Source organism: Amblyomma mixtum, chromosome 4 (assembly GCF_055824585.1).
Source record: "Amblyomma mixtum isolate Tamu chromosome 4, ASM5582458v1, whole genome shotgun sequence".
NCBI lineage: Eukaryota > Metazoa > Arthropoda > Arachnida > Ixodida > Ixodidae > Amblyomma > Amblyomma mixtum.
In genome coordinates, this window is record NC_143015.1 from 24,402,253 (window position 1) to 24,423,801 (window position 21,549).

Sequence of the window (21,549 nt, forward strand, 5' to 3'; positions counted from 1 at the left end):
CACTTATTATCACGCACGAGCTTCCTGCTCAAGGGTCACTCAGGTTTTTAGACCTGAGACTTGAGTTCACTAGAGAGCACGCCTGCTGGGCCTATGAGCCCAGAGCGGAGAAAGCGCCAATGCCCTTCCAATCAGCTCACTCTAAGCTGACCAAGAGGGCTATTGTGAACTTGTGCTTCACGAATGCCTTGAGGAAATCCTGTGTTCACAAAATGAATGTGAGCTTTCTTCGCCAGGCGGAACGGCTTGGCAACTCGGGTTACCCCTCGCACCTGCTGGTATCTGTTGCCAAGCAGTTGAAAAAGCACCTGATGCAGGCTAGGCCCGAGCAGCAAGATGATGCACAGAAACAGAAAGAAAGGAGGCCGGTAGTAGCAATTCCGTATCTTCACAATATTTCCCATCGCCTGAAAGGCATAGGTCGAAAAGCTGGCGTGAATGTAGTGATGACTGCTCCTAATAAACTCAAAAGTCTGTGCAGACGAGTCAACTCCGATCCGACCAAAAAGAAGCAGGGATGCACGATAAAGCATCGAACCCCCTTTGTGGAGTGCACCGAAGGCCTTGTTTATTCGTTGCCAGTGACTTGCGGTAAACAGTACATTGGGCAGACTGGCAGGTGCATGAATGAAAGGCTGCTAGAACACAAAAATAATTTCGAGCAAGCTTGCAGGAACCTGGGAATCCATTGCAGAGATTGCCCTTCAACTAGTTGTGCACCGGTTTTCCAAAAATGCAAAGCTTTGGCTAATCACAAAGACCAGTTAGTCCGGGAAATAATCGAGGCAGCTTCGATAGCGAGTCTGCGCGACGATTGTGTCAGCACGCCGTCTGTTGCTTTGACTAAGAAAGAATTTGACATGTTAAAAATGTGATTATAAATATCTGTGATTATTTGTCTTATGCTTTTTTGTGGACGCTTGAACGATATGGTTGCGACGCATGTGCTTTTTGAGAGGGTGAAGAAGGTATAAGAAGCAATGTTTCTTCGAAATAAAAACCAGTTGTAAGTCAGCGCTTGTCTCTTGTCCCGATGTTTTGCGCTGTTCCATCAAGAATGAATAACCAACATGCCCAAGCTGCTGTCTTGGCTGAAATGGAATGCGTCGGAAACTTCTTTAAGAAAACCCCGCGAGAGCCTCTTACTCCTATGACCAGTGGGCGCAAACAGAGTAGGCAAATGAGCACTTAATCGTCTGTTAAACACACCTGGGAGGAAGAGATGGTTTGCTTTTTTTAAAACAGAAAAACGTTGAAACAAGCTCGTGAACAAACAAGTGTTGAAGCCCAGCTCCACCATCCTCGAGAGGGAAACACAAGGCTAAACGGGACGGCAAGCTTATGCCGTCAAGCTTGCCGTCAAGCACGTGTAGGATTACGTGCATTTCCACTGCTCTTCTTGCTGAAGCTACCCCAGAAGCCCAGGTATTTAAAAAGGGCTGTATTATTCTTGTCCTCGGAAGCGCACCATAAGAAATCGTGCAGCCAATCCTGCTACCTCAGCAGCCATGATGTACAGTGTGCGCTTCGCGTGCACATAAATACAGCGAGGTCCAGAAAACGGCTCCCTATTTACCGAAATTAACATTTCATCTAAATGATTTAGAAAGAGACGTCTTTCAGGAGCCGTAGTTTTTCTAAAACACTGTATGCAAGCAGGAAGGCTATGACATCCTTGTCGAAATCCTGAAGGAGAAATGGGCATGGACCCGAAATTTATTGCAAAAACAAGATAACCGATGGTCGTTAACTCTAACGAATTGGATTTCAAAAGAAGACAAGTGCAGAAGGGTGTGACAGAAAGTTAGGTGGGCAGATGTCATAGGAAGTGCGCGTGTATATTCTGACCGCAGCTGTGACACGGCAGGGTTAATAGGTTAGAGGACTTTGTCTTGCCGCAGGCATAGTTAGGCTGACGCTGGCTTTTGCAACCATACACTGTCCTTTTCTTCTCGAACATACTGTTAATATTCCACTGATTCTGCGTATATTTGGTTCAACGGTCAAGTCTCACTATATCTCGCGGACTGGGCACACGAGCGAACGACGACGAAGACTGTTTCTTGGAAGCTCGCTCTGCGCGTGCAATGAACGTGCCGTCAGCGCTCGAGCGAATAAGTGTTCCATTCGTTTCCGAGTCTCCATGCTAGGCAGGCTGGCTGCTTTGTCTCATTTTCAAAGGGTAGCAAACGACGGGACGCCTGCTAATCCTGGAGTCACTGGCAATGGCTCCGTGCCCTGCCCCGATCACATCCAAGGTGCGCCTCCGCAGTGCGTGCAACTCTTCCTGCTTCGGCCTGCGATCTCAGCTGACCGAGCAGCAGCAGTTCCCAAGCTCCATAACCCGACTGCGAATGGTGCAGCAGCGACAACCCATTATCGAACAGGTAGGTACAGCTCTACTTTTTTTCTCAAAACTGCAGGAAGAGTCGCTGCCCTGGCAGGAGTGGTTACAAGAGCAGCGTCTTTTCTTAGAGCTCAAACATAGCGACATCAGCGCATTCAACAACAGATAAGGATGAATGCAGACAGTTCCATTGTCTGATGGTGTGTCGAAAAAATGATTAATGCATCAGTTTGGTCTTGCAAGATATGAGAGCCTTGTCTTGGAATGGTCGATGCGTAACAGTCTTTCCAGTTGGGAAAGCAAATGTTTGCCTCTCTCTAAACGTGTTATCTCGTGGCAAAATTAATATTAGGAATTCGATTTTTCTATACCCTGTCGTGGTTAGAGTTGGTCAGTCCGAGCTGCTTCAGCATGCTAGAAACCGATGAAGTGGGCCGATGAAACCGATGAAGTGGGCCGATAGTTGACAAGACAAGCCCACGATCCCTTCGAGAATTCAAAATTGGTTTTAAGCATGAAATGCTTTTAGCTCCCGTCGTCGGCAGAGTGGTGACGTCATGCCGAGACCGAGAGCAAACATCCGGGCATTGAATTCCACACAACCGGGAGCTGAAACGAGAGCATCCGGGCACCGTACGAGATTTAACGAGACTCTCTAAGCCCTCCCACAGGACCGGCACGCAAGCGCCGGTAGCTTCGCGCCGAACGGGTGGTGGCGTTCCTCCCTTCCTGTCCGGTGCGGTTCGGGTGTCCACCGAGATGACAGAGAATTACTGCCCATTGCCTTTCCTCAAAAAACCTTGCGTTCAAAGGGCAAGGCATCGCGCCGAACGGGTGGTGGCGTTGCTCCCTTCCTGTACGGTGCGGTTCGCGTGTCCACCCAGATGACAGAGAATTACAGCGCCATTTCCTATCCTCAGAAAGCGTAGCGTTCAAGGGCAAGGCGCGCCGAACGGGTGGTGGCGTTCCGTGGACTGCCTGGCAGCGCTACAATACGCTGTCGCGTTCCACTCCTAAAGGCGAAGCTTAAGCGTCATTAATTAGCAGTTAATTAGTATTTAGTCAATAAGTAATTAGTCACTAATTAGTAATTTCTCATCACTTCGTCATCAATTATGTGTGACGTAATCCAGTGGTGACGTCACCAGTGTCACGTAGGCAAAGTGCTACGGCAAACGCTTTCTCCTCTACACGCTTTAGACGGTTTTCAACGCTTGCATATACGTTCTTGTCAGGCCTGCGTTTCGTCGTGTCCGCGTACGCTTCCGCATCGTCCTGCATTTCAATGCCGCCACCGTCACAGCTGCTTATGCCGAGCAATGGAGCCTGATGAAAGGAGAGCTAGGAAGCTTCTTGCGGAAAGCGATCGCTTTGCGAGTGATACGCCACAGCAGAAGACTGCTCGCCCCTGCCGACAACGCCATGATTATGCGGCCGCTCCCGAAAGCGACAAGGCCGCCATGATTATCAATGTGTTATGCCCGTAAATATTTCATGCTTACTCTACTCTCGATTACGGAAGAGGCATAGTGTGTACTCTGTAGTCCCGCCACAAATGCGACTGAGCTCGTCTACGGACGCTGCCGCGAACGCTCCATGGCCGGCTGGGCCAGCGCCATCTTTGGCTGGGCCCCGCCCAGCAACTGCGTCGAGCTCTCACGCGTCTAACCCCACGCAGCGGCGTTCGGCGGGCGCTCCGCACCGTTCAGCGAAACATACCGGAAAGGGCAAAATTATATACCACCGTCCATCTTTTGTTTGCTTGTTTCAAAAAGGCGCCGAATTTCGTGACACTCTTGTACGTCTTTGCTAGTGTCTTAATTTTGCTTCATTTGAGGAAAGGAGATGGCGCAGTAACTGCCTCACCTCTCTGTAGACGCGGAATTTCTTGGAAGGAGAAATTCTAGAGACCCGTGTACTGTGTGATGTCAGTGCACGTTAAAGAACCGGAGCCCTTCACTACGGCGTTTCTCATAGCCTGAGTCACTTTGGGACGTTAAACCCCATAAACCAAACCAAACCAAACAGCCTGAGCCGCGCCGTAAGGGAAGGGATAAAGGACGGACTGAAAGCAGAAACGGAGATAGAAGTGCCACAGTGGAGGGCTCCGGAATAATTCCCACCACCACGGGATCCTTGACGTGCACTGTCATCGCCCGGCACACGGGGGCCTTTTGCGTTTCTTTTATTTTGATTTCTCGCTCCGCATAGCATACGTCTGTGAAGTTGGAGGCCTGCTCGTGACAGGTATTCGAACCTAGTGTCCGAGTGTTGCACCCGGACCTTCGTGGAATTAGCGTTCGGAGGCGCGCTTTGCTTTCATTTATCATGGTTTGGTTTATGGTTTATGGCGTTTAACGTCCCAAAGCGACTCAGGCTATGAGGGACGCCGTAGTGAAGGACTCCGGAAATTGCGACCACTTGGGGTTCTTTAGCGTGCACTAACAACGCACAGCACACGGGCCTCTAGAATTTCGCCACCACAGAAATTCAACCGCCGCAGCTGGGATCGAACCCGCGTCTTTCGGGTCAGCAGCCGAGCGCCGTAACCACTGAGCCACCGCGGCGGCTGCTTTCATTTCTGAGTACGCAACCTGCATCAAGGTAGAACGCTCACGATGGCACAATGATGCTTGTCTCTACAGCGCTTGAGCAATCCCAAGTGCCCTCTGAATTTTATCTGTCACTCCAGTGAAGCGTTTGTAAGCGCTCACCTCGGCGCCAGTGGCATTTGCAGGCAATTTCATTTTCCATCAGTCGTTCAGGTGCTTCCCTCTGTCAACGAAACCCCTTAGCACATAAATGTCAGGAGTGGTCGGTAGAGCGTTTTAAGCATGAAATGCTTTTAGCTCCCATCGTCGGCAGTGTGGTGACGTCATGCCGAGACCAAGAGCCAACATCCGGGAACTTAATCCCACTCTTCCGGGCACTGAAACGAGAACATTCGGACACCTTACGAGATTTAACGAGTGTCTCTAAGCCCTCCTACTGTACCGGCATACAAGCGCCGGTAGCTTCGCGTCGAACGGGTGGTGGCGTTCCTCCTTTTCTTTACGGTGCGGTTCGGGTGTCCACCGAGATGACAGAGAATTACTGCGCCATTTCCTTTCCTCAAAAAATTGGCTGTGGCTTAGCTAAGGTTACGCCTGGATATCTCGAAGCGAAAAGCTGCGGCAAGGCGGAGGAGGAGCCGCGCGTGTAGTGAATGCGGTGCTGTCTTAGAAGATTGCTTTAGAGACTTGTACTGTGGCGTGCATTCCTCTCGGGTGTACACCAAGATATGAGAGACAGGCATTTGCTGTCCTTAAAAGCAATTTTCATTTAATTTGAATTTTCTTAAGTGCCTTACGGCGCGGTTCGGGTGTCCACCGAGATACGAGAGGTTCCTCACGCACTGCTTGTCTTTTATTTATTTTTGTATTTGTGCAGCGCGTGACGTCACTCCTTTCGGGTGTACATCAAGATATGAGAGACAGGCATTTCCTTTCCTTCAAGCCAATTTTCATTTCATTTCATTTTCCTTAAGGCCCTTACGGTGCGGTTCAAGGTATCCACCGAGATATGAGAGAGACAGGCGTCGTTTCCTTTCCTTAAAACCAATTTTCTTTTCATTTTCCTTCCCTTACGGCGCGATTCGGTGTCCACCATGACGTCACGCAGTTCGCGCATGCGCACCTGTGGCTTTTTCTGACGACGGGGCCCAGGCTAGCCTCGATGTTGACTAGCCTAGTGAAGCTTTTCGCTTCAGAAGCCTTGCGTTCAGAGGGCAAGGCATCGCGCCGAACCGGTCGTGGTGTTCCTCCCTTCCTGTACGGTGCGGTTCGGGTGTCCATCGAGATGACAGAGAATTACTGCGTAATCTCCTTTCCTCAAAAAGCGTCGCGTTCAAAGGGCAAGGCATCGCGCCGAACGGGTGGTGGCGTTCCGTGGACTGACTGGCAGCGCTACAACACGCTGTCGCGTTCCACTCGTAAAGGCGAACCTTGAGCATCACTAATTAGCAGTTAATTATAATTGAGTCATTAATCAGTTATTAGTGACTAATTAGTAATTTGTCATTACTTCGCCATCAATTATGTGTGACGTAATCTAGTGGGGACGTCACCAGCGCGACATAGGCAAAGTGGTACAAATAACCGAGGAATCAAAACAACGATTACACAGATGAAAGGCAAATAGAAACCGGATACAGCTGACGAGGCAGGGCGGAAGAGATTGCCCAGGCACTCACAGGAAACGATTACGTCCACATGGACCAGTACACAGTATGTGTGGTGTGGTGTGTTGAACACTAGACCCATTTCAAGATTTTCACTAGTACCATCAACAACCAATGTGTTATGCCCGTAAACATTTCATGCTTATTCTACTATCGATTACGGGAGAAGAAATTTTTTCTGACGCACGCTTGTGTGTAAACTGAATGCGCACGGTGTAAAAGAAACACAATTGCATTACTAAAGGAGTTTGTTACCAGTTTCAAAGAGCGGTCACTGCTGTTGGTAAGAAACCGATTAGCGTCGAGAGAACTTAGTGTCCACGAGCTAAAAAAATTATGAGGAACTTTTGCGGCTCAAGTGGTGAAAGGCGAAATCCTGAAGGCTGCATTCTGATACGCGATTGTTCACTTCACATTCTGTTCGTGCGTTAACTGCCAATTAATGACGCTAAATCTTTGCCTTTAGAAGTGGAACGCGTTGAAGCACTGCCAGGGAGTCCACGAAACGCCACCACCCGTTCGGCGCGATGCGTGCGAAGATCTAACTCCACGTAACCTGATTTGGGCCCCCGGTCACCAAGGGCTCCAAGGAAACGATCAGGCCGATCAGGCCGCCCGTGCACTCTCTCCCCGGGCTATCTCCCTGTCCTTGGAAGCCTACTCCCAATCAGACAATCTGGCCCTTACATTCAAACACATCACCGATTACTACAAGGAGGAGCACCGGCGCTACCCGGCCCCTTGTAAGGGTCTGGATCGCGCTGACGAGCCTCCTCATCAAAATTTTTACTAACACTGTACTGTGCCCGGCGGTGCTTAAACATTTCAACAGATCCTTTGATGGCACGTGCCAGTTCTGTGGGGAGGTGGCTGACACCTTCCACATGGTTTGGGCGTGTCAATCAAACCCATCTATCCCCCCCCCCCCCCCCAACCCCAACCCCACCAGAGAAGACTGGGAGGCGGCCCTGCTCGGCTGTCAGGACCTAAAGACCCAAAAGGCCTTGGTTCACTGGACGCGGGCGGCGTTGCTTGCCAATTGGGCCCCCGAAATAGGGGCTCCACCTAGTATTGTTAGGGGAAAGGGCCAATAGGGCCTACCCCAATCACCTCTATGTAAAAATTTAATGCACGATAAATGTTTTTCAACACCACCACCTTTGAACGCAACGCTTTTTGAGGAAAGGAAATGGAGCTGTAATTCTGTCATCTCGGTGGACACTTGAACCGCACCGTACAGGAAAGGAGGAAGTGGAGTGAAAGAAAAAAGAGGGGCCGTAATGAAGAATAAATTTAGGGGGCACTTTGGCTCTCTAAATGGCTGCAATGCGAAAGCGTTTCCTGGCGCACTGTTCGTTTTTATTGACTTTTATATTTTTCATATATGTTATTTTTGCTCATTTTCTCATTTTTAGTTCTTTATTTTTATTTTCATATGTTATTTCTATTTTTTTATTTTTGTTTATTTTCTTATTTTTATTTTTTATTTTCTTGACTTTATTCTTTGTTCCTTTTATTTTATTTATGAAACGCATGCATTCACTAGATGCGCCTTTATTCACGCCCGAACCATGAGCCTTCGTGACGGAGTGGTAGCGTCTCCGCTTCAAATGCCAAAGGTCCTGGTTCGTTTCCCGCCCTCGGCGCAGTTTCTTTTTAAGCAGTGACGCCGAAAGGCGGACAAATCTGCCGACACGGCTGCCGACGCGTCTGCTAACGACAGTATGAGGCATTAAAGGCTTTCGGCTTAAAATGAAAGTTGTATTTGAGGAAAGGAAATTGCGCAGTAACTGTCTCACATATTTCGGTGGACACCCGTCAAAATTTCGCGCACATTGACGTCACGACCATTTCGACCAATCTGAAACGCGGACAAATTTGCTAACACGTCTTGGTCACGACAGTATGAGCCATTAAAGGCTTTCACCTTAATACCGTCAATCTGTTTTGAAAAATGGTTTTGAGAAATGTTGCAGTATCTGTCTCGCATCTCGGTGTGCACCTTAATCTGGCGTAAGGGAAGGGATAAGGAAGGAAGTGATATTCTATGTTGAAATTGGTTTGGGTTTTTGTTTTGTTTTTGAGGAAAGGGAATGGCGCAGTAATTGTCTCACGTCTCATTGGACACCCGAACAGCGCCGCAAGGTAAAGGGGCCTTTGCCTTTCGTCTCCATCGAAATGCGGCCGCCGCGGGCGGGGTTGAACCCGGGAGCTCTGGCTCAGTAGCCGGGCGCTCCAACCACTGAGCCGCCCATTCCGCCCATTTCTGCGTTTCGCGGCTTCGCCGTTGTCCGTTGTAACCAGCAGTGGACACCTTAGTCGCGCTTTAAGCTGCCATACCAATGGAGCGGGAGCTTGTAAAGCAAAGGAAAGACGTATAACTGCTCTCTTGGAACAGTGGACACCTCAATCGTGCTTTTAAGCTACGTGGCGGTAGTGACAGATGTGTGCTGCGTGTCTTGGCATTGTGCCATTTTAAGGAAATGAAGTGCGCATAACTGGCTCCCTGGCTCAGTGAACGCCTGAATCGCGCTTCTAGGTACGTGGGGTGAGGAGTGAGAAATGTGGGCTGCATGCGTTAGCGCTGACAACGGTGAGCGAACTCTCGCGATCCTCCATTAGCAGTGCCAGGGTGGGGGGTATAAAGACAAGCGGGAATTTCTTACCACTTATGCGGGATAACATTCCGTTCCTCTCACTCGTAACGACTCCCGCAGTTGTGACAACCTCGCGAAATGCTAGCGCAGACCTCGTCTTTGATAACCAGACATTGGTGCAGCACGTCGAGCATATGTCCCTCTATTTCTCCGACCAAAAAGCTTCCTTCATGACAATCAGGAACTGTTAGTGGAGTGTTTCTTGAAGAAGGAAAAAGTGTGAAATATTACTCTGTAATTGTACATAAATGTCTTGCTCGAATTCATTGCCTCCATCTATCGGAAAGCTAAAACAGCTGATGAGCTGCACTCGAATGGTCTTGCGCTGACATCTGCCGGGGTTGTCTAGAATCTATTCTGATTTGAAGGAGAATATCCTGTATCGATAGCTTTTCTCTAACCCGCGTGTCCGGGAGAACATCGTTATTCCTCAGGAGTCTCTTCAGTCGGGTGTTCACGACACACTCGAACAGTTCACTCAAACACGACGCGAGGGGTATCGGTCCTAAATGATCAATAACGCATGGCTTTTGGAATTTGAGAATAAACGGTACTGTGGGCAGTTTCCAGGTGTCAAGAATCTGACCCTTGTTCCAGTATTGCGTGTCGAAGATTTCACTAGTTGTCTTAAAGAGGTGACGTCTATGTTGAAGGACATATTAGTGTTACTCTGGTCAAGTCCAGGGGCGATGTTCTTACGAATGACTTCAAGTTACGTCTTGATTTCCTCAACCGCTGTCTCTGACTGTCACCGAGAACCGGAGAGAATGGCCGGCAAGCGCATGCGCAGAAACAGCTGCCGGCAATACTTGCTGCGCATGCACCTTTGCAGCCAATTCCTGTCGGCTGATGGCGGCAGCGCTTTGCGAAGTAGTTCACGCGTTGCCGTGTTTGCTCTAAGTATGACCATTACTGTAATGTTGAGTCCCAGCGAAGAATCCGCTTAAAGCGCTCCTTTAATGCTATTATTTAATAACAATATTTTCAGAGAACATGGCTGTAAGAGAAAGCACTAGTTACAGAAAAAGAATACCATTAAGAGAGAAGCCACAGTCAGGAAATTGTGAAAACAATCTAATTCCTAGTTAATTCATGTCATCAAAGCTGCTTGTTCTTCAAGAGGTGTTGCCTATGCAACCTCAGCTGTTTTCTAGTAATGCCTGCGTCGCAGGTCATGAATGCTTCCTGTGTAATTGAAAATTTACAGCAGCTACTTTCGCTACATTAACATTACACGCGAAAAATATTCATTGCCCACTTTCGTTTTTACAGCCTTTTCTTTGCTCTGACACTTTAGTATATGGTGCTCAGAAATTCTCCACTCTGACTGCCTTTTGAACTGCTTGTCATATAGCGCCTTTAGGCGTCAATGACTTTCTTCTCCCAGCGTATGCGTACTGATGTTTCAGATCTCATTCTAAAATTCGCAGAAAAATGTTGGAAAACCGCGGAATCGTTGCATCACTTTACGGGCACTTACGCGTACACCATTGGCTAACAAAGACAATGCAGTAGAAAAAGGAGTGTGTATAATCGGTCTCCTCCAACCAACCCTCAGTCCTAACGAGGTGCGTTGCAGGTCTGTTTGCTTTTGTTTTTACATCTTAGGAGCGGCCGACTTGTTAGGAGCGGCCGAAACACGAGCAGTCGTCTTCAACCAGATAGGTTCTATCAAGGCGCCCCTTGTAAGCGATGAAAATTCTGACCACACGACGTTTAATGTCATTTGTGGTTCCAGTACTTTAATTATTGGTAACAACTGGCGAACCATTGACACAGCCGTGGTTGCTGCAGGCGAGGAGACGCGCATTCCTGGCCGGTCCTGTCCCGAAAGAACGGCTCCACGCCAGGAGAGCCGGACTTGCGGTCGCGAACCACTCGGACAGAGCTGGCTGCCGAAAGCTGCACCCCAACCGACTCATTTCATGGTGCCCCACGACGACGCCATCGGTCACGGGAAGTCCTCCAAGGACTGCACCTCAGGTAGTCTTCCGTTCATAAATGCCAGCCACTGAATTTCAAAGGGTATTGTTCTGGATGTAACGGCGGTGTGAAAGATGTTAAATATAAAACCGGCAGAGCCATGATCAGAATGCGAGAGTAACTGCACCAGAAGCACTCCCCAGGTTTTTGAAGGGCGCGCCATTTGTTGCTCCGTCACAGCGGGCTCGTCACAAAAGAATCAATGAATGAGCTATTTGTTTAGAAAGGGAGGCTCGAAGCCGTATGTTGGGGAACTGTGTATGAAGGAGGGGGAAAGTTTGGACCGATTAGATGCAGGGGGGTACGGCTTGGATGGTTGAACAGAACAACTGCCATATTATATGCCACCTTTGGCTGTCGAAATTTTCCCATGCTTTTTGCCACCGCTGAGAGACACACAAACAGATGCGCATTACCGCTGTGAGCTGGGTGCAAGATTACCGAATTGAATTCCTAAATAAGAACGCAATACAACCACATTTTTCTAGCGCAAGTAGTCATTTAAAAACATACAGCGCGTACGACAGCTAAAGGTAGTGCTTTTCAGTTTTTCACCGTGTCACACAATCTGGGAAAAATAATTTCTTAGCATAAGGCAGTCTACTGATTTTGATGGGGCCATGCAAATGCGAAAATGTTGAACCTTTAGGCTTAAGTTTGAACCGTGAGGAGAGTTGGAATTTTCTCATCTTGCTTTCAACGTAAGCAGATTTAGCTGCTCGAGTTTTCATCATCATCATCAGCCTCGCTACGCCCGCTCTAGAGCAATCCAGTTCAGAAGCATTCAAAACACTTTCTTTTTTTTTCCAACTACAATCGCACTAATAGCGTCACTTTATGAAAACTGTTTCCCTCTTTAACTCTTCTGGAATTCCACAGGAAAAAGTATTAGTCTTTTTCTTTTTTGCGTTCGGGTTGATACCTGACGCCATGTTTTTTTCGCCATTTAACCTTATTTACAGTTTGTTGTGCTCTATATGCAATGCACGTTTTCTCCGCTTTGACACTGCCTTTTGTTTTCATACACGCTTCTACTGTGTACACGCCATCTGCATCTTTGTGCGTATCCATGTATCTAATAAATTTAAAATTCCGCCAGAAATTCCTACCAACACTGTGATAAAATACGAGCGCGATTATATTCAGACTGGAAAAGGGAAAATACGCAACAAGACAAGTCCTTCAATTGTGCCCTGAGCGAACACTTTTTTGGACTGGACCCGAAAGACGAGTGTTCGACCCTGGCCGCGGCGTTATAGTCTCAATAGCGGCAGAATGCTAGAGGCCGTGTACAGTGCGATGTCAGTGCACGTTAGAGAACGCCAGGTGGTCGAAATTTGCGGAGCCGTCCACTACGGCGTCTCTCATAGCCTGAGTCGCTTTAAGACGTTAAACTCGCATAAACCTAAACCTAAACCGGCATAGAAGCGTGGCTGCACTTAGCTTTAAAAAAGCAGGACTGGAAAGCACAGAATAATCCGCCATATTTTCACCGGGCCGCCTCGACCGACTGAGCGGCGCGGCGAAAAATTGGCAAGGATTGGAACCTCGTCGCTCTGGCCGCTGGAGCCGAGGGGCTGCAGAAATCACGAGGGTTCCCGCTTGCTTGCGAAACAGGCTTAAGTTGTAGCGTAAACAGGAAGGCCTCAATTCGCACCACTGCTGTGTCGCAGGGCCCCTGTTAGGCAGTGGAAATCGCTAATACACCGCGTCAAATATATGCTCCCAGTGAATGAAATATTCGCGTTAACTTGCAAACCGTTCACGGCCGCAGCGGACGCAGACGAGCAGCCTATGTGTCTGAGTCGGTTCTGCTCGAGGAGGATCCGCTTCAGAACGTTGGGAACTGGCAGTGGGGCCGCGAAGCACTCCGATCCAGCCATCTGCCCAATGCTTCGGCCCACGGACCCCATTTTCGGTGCCACACTGTAAAGCAAAATGCCCCGCTGTACAGAAAAACCCGCTGTTAATGCATTGCCGGAGGGTTTTCCGCAATATGAGCTACGGACTAAATCTCAGAAACGACGATTCCGTATGGCGACTGTCACATTATCGGTGACAGAAAGTTTCGCCATGCTAACTGGGTCGCTCGGCCAGAAAGAAGAACGACTGCAAGCAGCGGCTACCTGCGTGGAAGAATATGTCAGTGCACGAGGCCTCGCCTGCTCCACCGAAAAATCAGAACTCCTGCGAGTCCACAAAGGGAAACACAAGGAAGGGTCCCTCAATGTCTCCCTCGAAGGACAGCTAATTCCCGAACGAGACAAGATACGAGTCTTGGGAATGTGGCTGCAGAGCAACCAGCGATGCGGCCATACGCTCGGCCTTCTCAAGCAATCGACCACTCAGGTCGCCAGAATGATCACGCGCGTGTCGCAGAAGCGGAGCGGCATGCGAGAGGGGGATACCCTGCGCCTGGTTCAGAGCCTGGTGGTCAGTCGCGTGGGTTACGTACGCTCTCCCGTACTTCAACCTCAACAAAGGAGAAGTGGATAGTGCAGATACCATACTACGCAAAGCTTACAAGACAGCCCTGCATCTACCAATGAACACCTCCAACGAAAAACTACTGGCTCTTGGAATTCACAACACCTTCGAAGAGATCAAAGAAGCCCAACTGGTCACGCTAGGCTCCAGCAGACTCCTACGGGGCGCTCGCTACTTAGGCGATTGGGGCTAGGCGGAACTGCGGAATTCGAGAATCGTACTGCGAGCATACCGGACGCAATCCGCCAGACGCTAAAGGTTCGCTCCCTTCCCCGGAACATGGACCCCAACTTGCATGCGGCCCGTACGGCAGCCCGGGCGAGGTATGTACAACAAAATCTAGCTACAAAATCCACAACGGTATACACGGACGCGGCTCCGTATACAGGAAACTCACATAACAGCACAGTGTCGGTAGTTATTGATTCGAACTTAAAGGAATTAGCTAGCGCCTCAGTGAGGGATTGTACGGTAACCGAAAGGGAGGAGCTGGCCGTAGCTCTAGCGTCGGTAGCCGGTTATCGAAGCAACATGTCCCTTACCATCCTTACAGATTCGAGAGAAGCGTGCCGTAACTACATGAACGGCCGCATAGGTCGCGCCGCGCTCCGGCTCCTCCAGAGCGCGACCCCACCAAAAGTCACACACAGCATTTACTGGGTGCCAGGACACACCGACATAGCGGGGAACGAACGCGCCGACGAGGTAGCTCGAGGGTATACGAGCCGAGCTTCCTCCCAATCGGACGATCTACCCGACCGAGTCAGCCCTACGTACTCAGACATTCTCAACTACTATAAGGGGGTACGGATCCGCTATCCGCCGCCTCATCCTGATCTAAATCAACTGGAGGCCGTGTATTGGCGGAGATTGCAGACAGGAACATTCCCAAACCTGCATATCCTTAGCAAGATTTACCGACGCAATATCGGGACACTTGCCCGTGGTGTGGCAGCAAACCATCGTTGTACCACATCACGTGGGAATGCAGTAAAAACGACAGCTTTCGCAAAGACCCTAGTGCAGAACAGTGGGAGAGCCGGCTCTCCAGCGGCGATCTGGGTTGCCAACAAGGTCTGATCCAGCACGCCCAACGAGCAGCGAAGCTCAGCGAAGCCATGGAATAGGGCACCGACCCTGTGAGAAGAAGGAAGATGGACCTCTTCTTTCTCGTCTGCTACTAGCACCTTTCTAGAGCAATAAAAGTCTTTCCTACCTACCTACCTGCACGAGAACGAAATCGATCTTTCGCAGCGGATGCTTCTGTGGTGTTCTTATTAAAGGTTCCGTAATGTGTATGCATACTTCCTCCGTTCACTTGAAAGTCATTTGATCTAGAACGGAAATACCCCTAATCTGTAATTATGCACTTTCAGTAGTACATGCACAAGCGTCTGTATATAGCTTTTGCCTAGAATATTCACTATAGATATAGCAGTCCAGAGGCCGAAGAAATAAGTATTATGTACAAGACTTTCCTGTACGCATCTTACGTATTGCATACTTACAAAGAATGCAGCTTAGAATGAAAGTGTGATGAGTTTTTGGGTGAGTACAAGTACATAAGTTTAACTTTCATGACAAACTGCACACATTGTACCTCCGAACATTGCTGCCGGATTCATCTGAAAAGCATAAAAAAAAATCCTCATTTAGTAGCCGCACAACACCAATTATTAATTTCAAACATACATTTGAATCATCCGCAATTGAACAATCGGCTTTCGTATAAGCTTGCAAAAGCCATTTACTGAGAACCAAGCCATTATGATTCATTCTTCAAAATTCATTTCTCATAACAGAAAAGAGCAAAAACCACAGGACCAGGAAGAAGCAGACAAAATGCGCTTACTCGGACGCCACTGTGTGCATGAATGTCTTTGCGGTTGTCTATTTTTTGCACAAATACAAAGTAGCTCAAGATTGATGCCAAATACAATTCGATGTTCATTGCATAGTACTCAATACACTACTTAGCGGGCAAGGAACACTGGTAACATCTGGAAAAGGCCGGACACTTGCCCACAAGCATGATGATGATTGTGATTTTTTATGGCGCAAGTGCATCTGAGGCCAGAGAGCGCCATAGCACAAGGTATTTTCTTCATCGTAAGGTGGGGCCAAAAAACCATTTTGCAAGCGTTTCACCCTATAGAAGACGAGCACTAGGCGAGGGGAAAGCTTGTACCCATTGGACCACCGGCGGGTACCCGGCATTTGCCCGCATGCATTCAGGAAGCATACTTCCCTTAAACCTTATGCTCTCGCTCATAGTTTCCATTATCTCAACATGTGCAATAAACTGTACTAATCTGTGATGCCAGTGAAAAAGCAGTCACAGGTACAGGTCGCAGCTCACTAAGGTATTCAAATATATCTGCAGTGTGCCTCACGAGGAACGGATACTAAAGTTTCCAGAAAGGGCTCTGTGCAGAAATTTAACCGAAGGCTGTTGCCATTTGTTAACCTTTCCAAAATGATTACCCAGAAAGTCGAAGTGTCCTCATGTGACTGATGCAGAAAAAGGATGAAGGCATGAGTCTTTCTGCTTTCTCCACAGCTGTGATGCGTTTGTTACTGGTAGTGCTTCGGACAGCTTTATTCTCCCTTTTTACATTTTTTGAAATCATTCTATATCTGCGAAGGATCACGCCCGCAAATATTTTGGTACAAATGAAGAAGCAAAAGACCCTTGTGCTAGGCCTTTTTTGTGGCACTAAAGGAAGACGCGCGCTGTAGGGTCACCATTACGAAGAAGTCCATGTGGCAACAAACTTTGAGACAATTTCTGCAAGGGCTCAGTGTTCTGAAGCTTAAGAATTTCTCATAAGGTGCCCTGTAGATGTATCAGAACACCTCAGTGAGCTGTTACGGGGTCCTGTGAGTGCACTGTCACTTGACATCAAGGTAATGTACTTTTCCTTGCAACATGCTTCAATGAATTATGTCGAGCGAAAGCATAAAAAACTTCTGAGAAGTGCGCTTCCAGATTGCTTGCGGAGGAAAGCACAAGAGTATGGCTATGCTCAGTTGTTACCTTTGTTTCTTGCTTGTTCAGTTCTGTATTGACTACTACGTAATGACAGAAGGTGTCTGCATCGACTCGTGTTTAACACCCGTCCTGTGCGACCTCCGTCTTGCATAACATGACAGGCAACTACATAATGCCGTTCATGCAAAGTCTCACGGTATTCTCAGCTTCCTGGTCCTGTGGTTTGTGCTGTGTTTTCTATTCTTAACTTAAGCTTAACCCTTTTCGCTAGCCTCCACATTGTGCCCTATAGGTGAGTACCTGTAAGATACTGTTCTCTTGAGGGATAATGGTAAACTGCCATTCATGATCTGAGAGAACCTGCCATATGCGCTCCACCCCATTCTTATTCTTCTGGTTACTTTCCCCTCATGATCCGGACCAGCAGCCAGTACCTGCCCTGAGTACGCGCATTCCCATCCCTATTCCAGCATCTCGCTTCCAAATGTGTAACTGCTGTTCCCATGCGAGACTGTTGAGCATTACTTTGGCTTTCTACATGTTAATTTTTAGACCATCCGTTCTACTCCGCCTTTCTAATTCATTGATCTTGCTTTGCAGTTCATCATGCAGACATAGCAACGCAATTTCATCAGCGAATAACAGATTACTTCGCTATTCTCCATTAACACTTATCGCGAACTGTTCTCAATCTAGGCCTCGGTACACCTCTTGTAAACATGCAGTGAAGGCCGTAAGGGCCTTAAGGGAAATGAAATGAAATGAAAATTGGTTTTAAGGAAAGGCAATGCCTGTCTCTCATATCTTGGTGTACACCCAAAAGGAATAGAACCACGGTCCATGTCTCTAAAGCAACCTTCTAAGAGACCACCGCATTCACTACACGCGCTTCTCCTCTTCCACCTCCGTACAGGCAGTGTGTGGACAGCTGAACGCCTCCACCGTTATCGTTGTGCTCGCAGTGCATTGTGCGCGAACTGCGACAGCCATGACGTCAAACCAAGCGTAACTGAACCTTTTCGCTTGTATATCCAGGCTTAACCACAGCTAAGCCACTGCCAAATTTTATGCTGACTTTATGGACGACTATGGTAGCGGTGTAGTCGTTAAAGATATCTTCCACTATTTTTAAATAACATTCTACACCCTGATTTCGCAATGCCTGCGTCTTCAATCTGCCTTGAGCCATAGCAACCATGAGCAACTTATAGCGGAAGTAAGACATCTGCACCCCCAGGCAATCAGCGTCAAGCAATCATCTTCCTGTGGGTACCGGGGCATAGCGGCATTGTTGCAATGCCTTAGCTGACGAAGGTACTCGATGGACTCACGATACAACCAACACTGTCCGCGTACCACTGACAAGAGCTGACGCAGCAAGGCGCTTTCAACTGCTCGGCCGAAACGTGACTGTACAGTCATGGTTACCCCTGGAGGCTGGACAGCCCCCTCGCACCACTTCGACCCCTTGCTTCAACTTCATATACTATTCGGTCTCCCCCGCTGTGATACTACGCTTTTGTGCCGCCTGTGGCTGGGAGTGGCTTTCACAAGCGCCTATTCCAATTTGATCGCAATGGCAGAGTCTCCGGCGTGTGCACAGCGTGGTTGCAATGAAACGATCGGGCACCTCCTCTGTGTATGCCCTCGTTTTGAGCGAGCGCGCCTTCCTTCCTGGCTGCTACTCTGCACCGCTTGGACTCATGTCCTTTAACAGAATCCAAGATTCTGGGGCCTTGGCGACAACATTCCTCAAAAAGGAAAGCGGGAAAAGCGCTCATGAGATTCTTAAAGGACTCGGGGTTGGGTTCGCGCGTATAAACTATGCTTTAAGTGCTCTCCGTCTGTCCCCTTGACAAAGTGGTCGATGGACACTTAGGAAACTCATTTCGGTGTCGCACGTTTTCCTCTTTTCCCCCTTTGTTCCCCTCCCCACGTGTAGGGTAGCCTACTCGGTATCGCCTGGTTAACCTTGCTGCCTTTCCGTCCTTCTGTTTCTCTCTCTCCCTTTCGTTACTGGCGGGACGTCCCATTGCTGTGCGCCACTGCCTCTCTCACTAACGCTATAGAGTAGTGCAGAACTCCTTGACTACTTTAAATATCTTATCCATATTGCCGCCGCGGTGGCTCAGTGGTTACGGTGCTCGGCTGCTGACCCAAAAGACGCGGGTTCGATCCCGGCCGCGGCGGCAGAATTTCTTTGGAGGAGAAATTCTAGAGGCCCGTGTACTGTGCGATGTCAGTGCACGTTAAAGAACCCCTGGTGGTCGAAATTTCCGGAGCCCTTCACTACGGCGTCTCTCATAGCCTTAGTTGCTTTGGGACGTTAAACCCCATAAACCAAACCAAACCACTTATCCATATTGTTAATCCCAAAGTGTACAACGGAAGGAAAGCCTCAGGGTGCTCGCCAACGTTTCGACAAGAGGACCTGCCTTCGTAAGCCCAGACGAAGACGAATCCTCTTAACGAAACGTTTGCAAACATCCTGAGGTTTTCTCTCTCTCTTGTTCACTTTGTGATTGTCAAGAACCATCTGACCAACCACTCTCTACCATGGACTCCATTATGCTAATGACATTGCCCTCCTTGTCTCCTATTGCATATATCTGGTTTTTAGCTATGCCTAGTTTCCTGTTCACCGCTTTTCTTCACATTAATAAACTTCCTTACGTCGGCTACCGTGCGCTTATTTATTAATCGTGATAGCTCTGCCAGTTCTATTGTCTGTAGGGTTAAGCGCCTTCACGTTTTGGCGTTTCTTAATTAGACATTTCGTCTCCTGAAATAGCTTGCCGGTATCCCGCGTCCTACCGCCTACTTCTACTACGCTCATCGTAGTGATAGCTGAGATTATCGTTCATAGTTCAAGCATTATTATCGCTTTCCTTAGTTAAAATCGGATATCTCTTCTGCAGCGATATACTGAATTCCTCTACTTCCCCTCTTAAAGCTAACTCGTTAATGGTCAAAATCGTTAATGACAACTATATGAACCTATAATTTTATTCATTTTAAATATGCATAACCGCACTGCATGCATGCCTACTCGCCTGCGTCCTAGTTCTGGGACGCAGTTTAGAATTTGTTTAGAACTTTTTATAGGATTACCTCGCAGGAGCCACAGCGCCAGAGCGGAAGCATCATCGCTGACTGGGCGGCGAACGCATCCGGCCCCGTGGAAGCGGAGAAGTGAAGATCGAGGAGTCGTCGTGTAGAAAAAGCGTTTCCGCCATGTTTGAGCAGCACTTTTCCTGCTCGGCGGCTTTATTTAGAGAACACTACGCTGTATAGCGTTAGTATGCTACGACGCAGAGGCTCCTGCCATTGGAGACTCGCGTTTGAGTTATGAATTGCGGACAACGCAGCGGCAGGAAAAATGTTGCAGAGTCCTACAGAATAGATTTGATATTGGAAACGAATGCTGGTCTTGTTATTCTGTGAACTACTTCATTCAAAATGTTCATAAGGCCGCCAACCTCCAGGCGTCTCTACCGGACGGCGATGCTGTTTACGAATTTCAATTTCCAACTATTCACAGACGTTGTTCTCGTAGTATCTCCTCCTCACAATAATAATACGTGCTTATTAAACCATCATGTCGTACATGATGACAGGGGCCCGGATTGAAAGCTGCCCATTCACAGCTTGACAAGGGCCTGGGCCCCCTATATTAATAGTTTTTATCACAGGATGTCGAGATAAACACTGTTTGTTACCGTAAAAAACACAAAAGGCAACAGAACTAAGCATAAATAGCACTTCAGAATGAAAACTACATCTAAAAAAACTATAAAAACAGAGTGTAGCCAGTCATTGACATGTTTTAGATCAAAAGGCCGGTGAGAAAACAAAGAGCAGAAACAATACCACTATTTAACAAATTATTCGTTTAAAGAGAAAGAAAGTAAGCTAAAAGAAACAAAGGAGAAACTTGCCAATTTTTTTACAGGGACCAAGCAGACATTGCCAAGGTGAAAGTGTCGAAGTGCAGAGAACTTCTGTTCTGTCATTAAAGAGCCATTCAATAGTGAGATGGATTCGTGTGACAGGGGTTTCAATGAATTCTATCCTACACCTTTACAATCCTCCCAGCAACATGCAATATTTAGCCAATATTACTAGAATGCACAAGTATAGCCGGAAAGAATCCCTTAATTGTTATGAGGGCTAAGCGTTGTATACATGACATGGGGCTACCACACGGACACCCTGAAGGGAACCAACCTGTTGGAAGCAGCTGAGTACTTCCACCTCTGCCTAATGACTGACACTATGTATCGTGACGTTGACCGGAATGACGAACGGCACAGTCAGGGAACAACAACTGGCGGGGTTTATTACGGTCCGTGCATATATAGGGCCGTGGGGAGAGAAGGCAGGGTTAAGAAGAGAGGAGGGAGTGCAGCACGTTGCACATGAGCTGGTGATAACAAGGCACCGGCACTGATATGATAGACATGTCCCCCACTATAATAGGGAACAGTGTTAGCAGAAACACCTGCCAAGGCTATAGCTTTCACGAAAAACATAAGACACTGCACATGGGCCAATTCTGAAGAACTCTGGGCAGCGATCACAAAATTCTTAGCTCATCCTTAACGAGAGCCCGCATGAGGCGAAGTATTAAGAAGTATTATTATTGACTGGCTTTACAAAAATAAGGAACTGAGATATATTCAGGGATATTGAACCGCCAGAAGGCGGCATCACAACAATTGAAGATTGGGTTAAAAATATAAAAGATGCTCGCGCAAAAACAACCCATTTCATCAAAAGGACAACAAACACCCGAAATAGACATCTAATTCAATTATGGGAAGCCTGGAAATGTCTAGTAAAACGGTGGAAAAGCGAATATTAA

General features: G+C 48.0%; 1 long non-coding RNA gene across 1 annotated transcript; it reads left to right on the top strand.

Moving 5' to 3' along the window:
• Positions 1-10,993: 10,993 nt before the first annotated feature.
• LOC149345908 (uncharacterized) lies at positions 10,994-20,107 on the top strand. Its single transcript, XR_016292040.1, has 2 exons — positions 10,994-11,206; positions 19,791-20,107. It is a non-coding gene; the product is annotated as an uncharacterized LOC149345908 (long non-coding RNA).
• Positions 20,108-21,549: the final 1,442 nt, after the last annotated feature.